Source organism: Panicum virgatum, chromosome 9K, assembly GCF_016808335.1.
Source record: "Panicum virgatum strain AP13 chromosome 9K, P.virgatum_v5, whole genome shotgun sequence".
NCBI lineage: Eukaryota > Viridiplantae > Streptophyta > Magnoliopsida > Poales > Poaceae > Panicum > Panicum virgatum.
The window spans coordinates 54,725,642-54,734,126 of record NC_053144.1 but is presented as its reverse complement, the minus strand read 5'-3'; positions in this window follow the sequence as shown (position 1 = coordinate 54,734,126).

Here is an 8,485-nt window from a genome sequence, read left to right as displayed (position 1 = left end):
GGTTCATGTGGATGCTTTTGACCAGAGGAAACCACCTAAAACCTTCTAGAACAAGAGATGGATCCAACCCTAACCTATTTACCTTGAATGGCTCCTCCTCCACGAAGAACTTGCGATCCCGCGTCACCCCATGGAGGAGAACATGGGGAAGTTGATCCTCCACCGATTTGAAGCTCTCCCCGCCATTGGAATCCAATGGAGAGGAGGGATTTGGAGGTGAGGGTTTGAGGGAGGAGGGAGCTCGGGAGAGAGACGGGCTGGGCGCTGGGGAGGATGAATGAGTCGTTGGGAGAGAGAGGATAGTGATTTAAATGCTGTGGGGTCCAAAACCGCCAACTCAGTTTAGACCGGTCAGACCGGTCGCCCATACCGGTTAGACCGGTCCGGGCTGAACTGGCCCAGACTGACAGAAACAAGTTTGAGTTGGTGATTTGTCGCTTGAGTTTTGAACTAATAACCGTGATTAATTTAATTATAAGTAATCAACACCTGTGGTGTTACACATGTGTCCTCGATTGTTGATTTTGCAAGTACCTTGACGTTAATTAATGTTGCATGACTACTTGCAATGTTGGCCCAATGAGGCAAGGAAAATTTAACCAAATTTCAAACAAATTTTCATCTACAACTTGTGCTTGGCATGTTGCTGCTTCGGCAATTACAAAAATAGTAAAATCTAGCAACAATATTATAAATGTATTTGATAAATTTATTACTTTTCCTTGCTATGTGCTAAAGTTTCGAGTTACTTCACGGGGTGGATGTCGATCCTAAATATCTCTTAAATTCAAATTCGATTTCGAAAGCACTCGAACACAGTCTAAAAAATGCAAACACAATGCCAATGATGCTCTTGTATGCCAGGTGTCATGGTTCGCATTTCTTGTTTTGGCTGCGTTCGAATGAGTTTAAATAAAATGTTTCAGGGGTTTATCGATCATGTGGCACACGATTAGCTTTTGTCTATAAACTAAGTTATCTATGAACAATCATTTATAAGAGAAACTATATGTTATATATATATATATATATCTTCTCTCCCATCTTGCTGTAATCCATTCCCGGGGCGTCCTCTCTCGTCTGAGCTCCACTCCACTCCACTCGAGGGCTCCACCGCATGATACACACGGCACGGGGGGGGGGGGGGGGGGGGGGGGGGCTACCCTGCAGCAGTACGGCAGTAGAGCCGGGCGATCACGTCAGCGCCTGGTGCGCGGGGACCCCGCCGCTGTCCATGTTGGGCAGGACGGACGAGGCTGACGCCATCGCCACAAATGCGTCCGGCGGAGGAGCGATGGCAACCGGATCATGTTGGCGCGCTGGACTGCACTCCCGGCGCCGGCGCCGGCGAGCGAGCGCTAGCGGCGGCTCCACTCCACTGCGATCCGAGCTCAGCTCGTCCTCGACGGGGAGCCTGGAAAGCCCCCATTATTGCCGCCTTTTCTTGGCCCCCGCGGGCTATCTCGATAAGGCTCGACCTCAACTGCTCGAGCGCCCAGCATTCAGCAATGCCCCGCTCGGGCAACTGTAAAACAAGGCAGCAGGAGGTAGCTGCAGGGAAGGTTGGCACTGGCAGGCAGGCGGGTCAGGATCCGGATAGCTCCCCGCCCGCCTTTCCCTCGCCACTGGGTCCTGCGCCGCTGCGCGGATCGATCGGGATGGCGTTCTCTAGGGACCTAGCGTTCTCGGTCCCCACGGCTGCTCCAGCTCCAAGCTGCGGAGCAGAGAGCTCGTTTCACAGGCAGCCGCTAGTTTTTCCCATCGCTGGAAATAAACCCTCGTCGGGTAAAATAAAACTGGCTGTCCGTTCCTCCCTTTATTTTCTTTTTTTTCTGGCCTAGCCTGGCCTGGCTCGACGACGTGTCGCGCCGCGCCGCGCTCGCCGTATTAATTGCGATGCCCGCGTACTTGTCTGCAGCGCCCGTCAGCTGCGCCACTTGCAGCTCGTCGTCTCTCGTGGCTCCCGCGATGGGCATGTGGATGTACGTCTCTGGGAACCGGCGTGGCGGCCGTTTGTTAGTTCTCTTGTTCATCGGAGGGAGTTTAGCATTGGTTTTGCCAGGGATCGGAGGGGGCTGGCTTTGAGTGCGACGAAAGCAAGGCCCGGCTCGGCTCGCTCGGCTTAGCTTTGGCCGCGCGCGCCAGCGGGAGCGGCCTGTGGACGCACGGGGTTAGGTTTGGCTCGTCGCGGCGCGGGGGCGGGGCAGGGGAGGCAGCGGCGGACACGCCTCTCCCTCTTGGACGTCCTCGTCGTCGCGGCGCGCATTGACGAGGACGATCCGCCGCTGGCGTGTTGGTGGTTGCTGCCATCCAGGAGCAGTAGCGCTGTAGCCTGCTGGAGCAGTGCTTGGCTAGCTAGCTACAGAGAGAAGTGCCGGCCGTTCAGTTCAGGCAAGGGTGAATTCGATCCGACGGCAATCCCTCGCCGGATGCGTCGTGGCCGGGTAAAACACAGAGACGCACCGCGCACGCACGCATGCAGGAACACACGGGTCAGGCGGCGTACGTGGCGCTTTGTCGCGGCTGGCGTCGTCGTCAAGCGCTAGCAACGAACAGTCGACGAGCGTGCTACGCGCCGTGGGTTCGGGCGCCCTCGCCTCGAACTCGAAGATCGGCGGCCATGTGCACAGCACCGCGGCCGAGTGCCATGCTTTGAGGTTGTTGGCCGCGTCAGTGCTGCATCATCATGCCCACACCCGTACAGCGGTGCATCATGGGCCAGCGCCTGTGCGCCGCCTCCGCCTTGCATTGACTTTCCGTTCCATATACGAATATGGTGGGGTTCGACATTGTTGGATCCTCTTTTTTTTTAAAAAAAACATTGTTGGATCCGATCCTGAACCCATGGCCCGGATCTAATTAGCTCCGTTATAGTTTTTGAACAAGACGTACAGAGACCTGCTTCATCGATCATGTATCTTGCCTCCTGCACATCGCTGAATCTATCTCAACTCTGAGAAGAGCGATAGATCACCGGCAGCCGCCTGTAAGCACGGTGGCGAGCTTACCACCTCCATTGTCGGAGCGTCAAGCACGTACGCAACCTTGGGCACCCACGGAACTATAATCCTGTCCGTTGTCGCCAACACCATCGATACATCCGTGCATCCTAGCAGTAATCTACTAACCTTTCGGGTGGTGGTGGTGATCCCCCCGTTCGTTAAAATCTTAGTCAGGTGGCACCAGGGCGTGAATCGACCGGCGGGACAGGCCAAGCTAGGGCGGCAAGCGTACATACATGGCCGCTAGCGCTGCTGGCTGACACGAATCGGCCGTTTCGCCTCCCACGTACGGCGACGTCATGGGCACTAGCATTTAGCAGTATCCCCGGAGAACACAGATCGCGGCGCGCCAGACGCAGTGACGCCACTGGCCAGCGTTGCACAATGCGCGCTCGCCGCCCGCCGGCCGGGTCGCCGGAAAGATTTTTAAGTTACTAACGGTGGTGGCCCGTGGCTGGCTTCCTCCGGTTTCTCGTGACCACAGGGCCCGGCGGATAGCAACGGTGCCGGCGGCCCGCCGGGAGCGTTCGGGATTCACCCGGCGTTCTCGTCCGCACGCGCGCACCGGGATAGCGCCCCGCTGACAGGTCGTACGTGGTGGTGGATTTTAATTTCCTACTGCGGAGTGCGTGTGGCCAGCCGGCGACAGGCGACAGGGGACGGACGACGACCCCACCGGCCGGCGAGGCAGCGACGGCGGGGCGTACGTGCGCGCGCCCGCGCGCGCGCGGTAGGTGTTCCGTTACCGTGCGCGTTGGCGGCTGCCGCAGCTCGGCTTTGAGCCCTCTCTGACCCGCGTACCCACCCCGCCACCGCTCAACCTTTGCGACCCCTGCCGGAAGGAACTCGCCGCCGCCGCCGGCGGCGGACTCCAACGACCGGTCCTCTGCACGAGCATGCACGCGTGCATGGCGGCCGCAGACATTGCGGGATGTGGTCGATGCGGTTTCCGCACGCCACGCCCACGCGAAGGCCCGTGGTTGCGCCACGTCGACGCCGCGTCATCGCCATACCTATACAGCAGGGCGGCATGGGCGGCACTGCCGGCCTTCTCCAGACTCCCCAGCATCACGCTCATGCGTCTGGGGTTCTCTTTCCTCTGATGCTGAATCATTGGTGCTATGGAGTAAAGAATTTTTTAGGCTCGTCGTCCAAAACAACGTTGGATCCGGAACCCACGGTCTAGATCTAGCTCGCTCGTCATGTTTTTTCCCTTCTTTTTCCGCCTTCCTCCATCAGCCATGCTTAAATATGGTCACATAATTGACGGCCACCATTGTCAGAGCTCGAGGCCCGTACGCAACCGGAGGCAATGGCAACACTTTGCCGCGTCCAACTCCACAGCACCCATGACCGATCGATTGGTCTCGATGCTGATCATTTTTCCTTTTCTCTATTCTTGCGACAAGATCGATCCCAATCCAACCCTAATCTAATCAGCAGGCACCTGCGGAAATCGACCGGGCCGTGACGCTGTGACGCGATGGCTCGTGGCCGCAACTGTTTCGCCTTCCACGGCGACGTCAGGGCAGCGAAGCGGCCGCTCCGGGATCCGGAGAAAAGGAGGAGGGCGCTCGCCGCCACCGGGTCGCCACGAATTGCGGCCATTGACGCCGCTAGTGCCCCCATCTGCTCGAGCAGCAGGGCCTGCCTGACTATTACTGCTCGAATGTCGCCGGGCCGCAGCCCCAGGCCCCAGGCCCCAGCTTTTGGTCTGATCGTGATGGCCGTAGCTCTGTTTCAGTGGCAGCGGGCGTCACCGTTGATGGACAGTTGACACATTAGAGATCCGAAATCGTGTGGTTTTCTCATAGGCAACCTGTGCACCCGCGCACGAATTACTGTTGCGTTGGGCCTAAACCAAAATGGACGGAGATCAGGCCGATCAGCACCGTCATCACGTCCTTTTCCTCTTCGTTTTCTTCTCTAAAAGCCTTGTCTGAAGAATGATTGTTAGGCGAAAAGGAATCGATCGAGTTGACCAGGATCAGATGAGGACTGGACGTGCCCCCATTTGTCCCTGCCGGCCGCTTTGGCGACACATGTATCTCGTTGATCTCGCTTGCTCTCTAGGACAAGAAATTAGGCGCGCTAACAGCGCGGCCTACCCCCTTGTTCGGCTGGGAGATTCAGCCAACCACAACAGTATTTTTCTCTCACGCCAAATCAGCCAGCCATCCAGCCAGCCGAATAAGGTGTACGTGCCTTAGGGTTTGACAATAAAAGATTATCAATTTGTATATCATTGCGCCGCACGGGTGTGGGAGGGTAAACCCAAACACTGGGCTCTGAAGAGCACCTGCCCCTGTGGCTTTCGTCAGGTATGGTTTTATCTGCACTGAACTGCACCTGATGAGAAATGATGGTGGCCTAGTCTAGCTGCTGATCCGCTAGCCTAGCTACTGGCTACTGCTAGCTCGTTAGAGCAAGTATTAGGAAATGACGTATGAAGGCTAAATGGAATATCACATCGAGGGGAGAGAGGAGAAGCATGCTGCAAGTTTATAGCCTGCTTACGACTACAACACGGACACATATAAACTTGGTGAGAGAATGAGAGAATTAAAATAAATCAAGTATTAATAGTGCAGACTATCTATACGGCCAACTTATCTAGTAGATTAGTTTAATATGACATGGCAACAACATAGATCGCGTAACCACCTCATGTCCCATCTAAAAATCGTGCAACTTCCACTAGCATCTAGCTTCATCAGGGATGAGTGAGGGTGACAAAATGCAAACAGAGAACTGGACTGCAGTCCCAAGCAAGCGCAGCAGCACGATCGATCGTGACGGTTGTTTAGTATGATCCGGCTCTTGATGGCTATGACGAGTCGAGCAACGTATCATTTCCTACGCTATGCTCTCTCTGTTTTTTTTTTCATTTTCCACACAAGCTGCTACACCCTTAGAACACGGCGTTTCACCCCTAGGCCCCGTTTGGGAGGGCTCCATGCGGGTCTAGCTCCACAGCAGCAATACTGTAGCAGCACTATTCATCAGAGCAGCTCCACCCTCTCATCTCCCCTTGTCTCACTGGCACGTGACACTGTTTATTGAAGCTGTGGAGCCTAGTATGGATGGCTCCGACTCCGCGCTACGGGGCCATAGCCGGAGCGCCGTAGCGCGGAGCCGGCGGAAGGCCTCCCAAACAAACCCCTAGTTTGCAAGCGGTTGGCGGCAAGATTTGCCGTTTTCACTTTTCAGTCACTACTCACTAGGGTAGAGGGAGGAGCCCAGGAGGGTGTCCTCTCAGGTGGAGTTAAGAGTCCAGGTGCACAGAGGGAGGGCGCGTAGATGAACTAGCCCGGCAGTTGGAGGGGCAGCGAGACGGCGCACCAGCAACTGGAAAGACGACGGAAAGCCTGCCAATTCTTTACCCATTTTTTTAGACACCTGATGTGTATTAGCACCATTTTTAGCGGATATTTTATAGACCGCGTTGTTTGTACCCTGTTCGTGTGGTGCGCAGCTAATCGGGAAACGAAACGACACGGAAGGCTCTCACACACACACACACACAGATGTCACATTGCCGGCGCCCAGCTTTTCTTAATGCAATAAACACAGAGGAAAAAACCCAGTGGCAATGCGACCTCAGCTATTCGCTGGGACATTTGGAAGGCTAGAAATAGAGCTTGTTTCGAATTTAAAACAATAAAACATCCGGCTGAAATAGCTAGTTTGCCACACTTGTTCTCCGTTGAACTTTTGGGCAGGTCTGCATAAGGAGTTTCAAGCTCAGATCAAAGACGGAGTGGGCGTGCTGCTGCCGTTGACCTGTCAGATGCTTTGCCAATCAACGTCGTTCCGCGCCAAGGCTGCTCCTTCCATCCACTGACCACCAGGATCCAAGTGACCGGGAGGATGGTGGTGCATGAAGCTGGAGGCCTGTTTCTTCGTTCTTTTTTCGTTAAGACATCTTGCCTGCTCGGTGTTGGTTGGCCTTGGTTGTCTGTAATGACATTACTCTTCTCCTCGAGGTCCTGCTTAGGTTGCTAGCTTGAATCAGGTTCGGAGCCTTTGTAGCTAGTTGCTCTGTTCTTGTAGTTCGCCCCTCCATCTGTGACCTCTCAGACTACTGGTATTTCCGTTTGCATAAATGGAAATGGGATTGCCTCGTTTACAAAAAAAATGCTCTGATGAGCAACTTCATCCGAGCATGCTACAGCTGTACGCCGGAAAGCGCTCGAGTAGCGCAACAGAGTTCAGTAGGAACCAGACTCTGAACTCTCCGAGAGGGAGGGGAAAAAAAAAGGAAAATCTGGGTTGGCGCTCCCGTCGAACTTTCTTTACCCAGTGGCTGGTGCACGCCCGCCACGGTGTACAGCGCCGCACGCCGACCGACTCCTGAGTCCTGATGGAACAGCCGCCGGTGCGGGGAGGCTAGCAGGTAGATGTCAGGGCTCACGCCGGGAGGCGCTTGATGTGCCGGCGCTTTCTCCGCGGCGGGCGGGACGACGGACGGAAGGACGAGCCGATCGCAGGACGCTGGCGCGGCGCGCCTAACCGAAACCGACGGTCGGCCGGGCGCGCGCGTCGCCGCGCGTCACGTCCTTCGCCGGCACCGCCCGCGACGGGGACGCGCCCGGCCCGTTTCCGGGCGCGCCACGTACTCCCTTTCGCCGGGGCGCGGCTCCGGTCTCAGCCTCCACTTCCACGGGAGGAGCGGGGAGAGGACGAGAGAGAACGCGCACGGCGCACCGAAGCCTGCCCCACCTGCTCGTGCCGGGGAAGGAGGGTGGTGGCCGGTGGGGGATATGCGCACCATGCGCGACGTTCTGTCCGTTTGGGCTGAGCCCTTGCGTGGCTAGCCCGTTCTAAAAGGCGCTGCACTGCAGCAGGCTCGTTTCCGTTGCCCGTCGTTGGTCCAGCTTCCAGCCCATTAATCCGAACACAACCAAGCAAGCACGTGCACTGCTCCTCACTGGCCTGGCCTGGTCAGCAGCTCGGCCCATTTGTTCTACTGTTGCCCGGCCCGCGTCGTCCGCGTAGAACAACGCCCCCGTTTACCCGTTACTACTTACTAGTTCAGAATCCGTGGGTGGTAACAATTAGAACTTACATTCTTCCGAACTAGCTAGAGCCCGCGCATCTGCTTAGACAAATCTCGCTAGCAGGTAGGTTTGGGTATTCAACGATCGAGAAATTAAAACCGATAGCTGGTCGAAGGTTTTAGGCACTATGCCGTGGGTGGTAACCATAGTCACAAAATTCGGGGTTGGTGCATCGATCCGTGGTGTTCCGAATCGAGGGTCAGGAATGACGGGGTCAATGTCCCGATTCAGGACGGGTCATCGTCCTGTTGCCGCACAGGTTAATCAAGGGACGAGCTCCGAATCTCGACGGCCATCGCACCACGGGACGATTCGAGAGGGGGACGAGACAAGATGCAGATGGACAAGGTTACGACGACTTACCAGGCCAGACTATTTAGTTTTGGGATTCAGATTTGAGTGTGTCAGAGTCAGACTATTTGT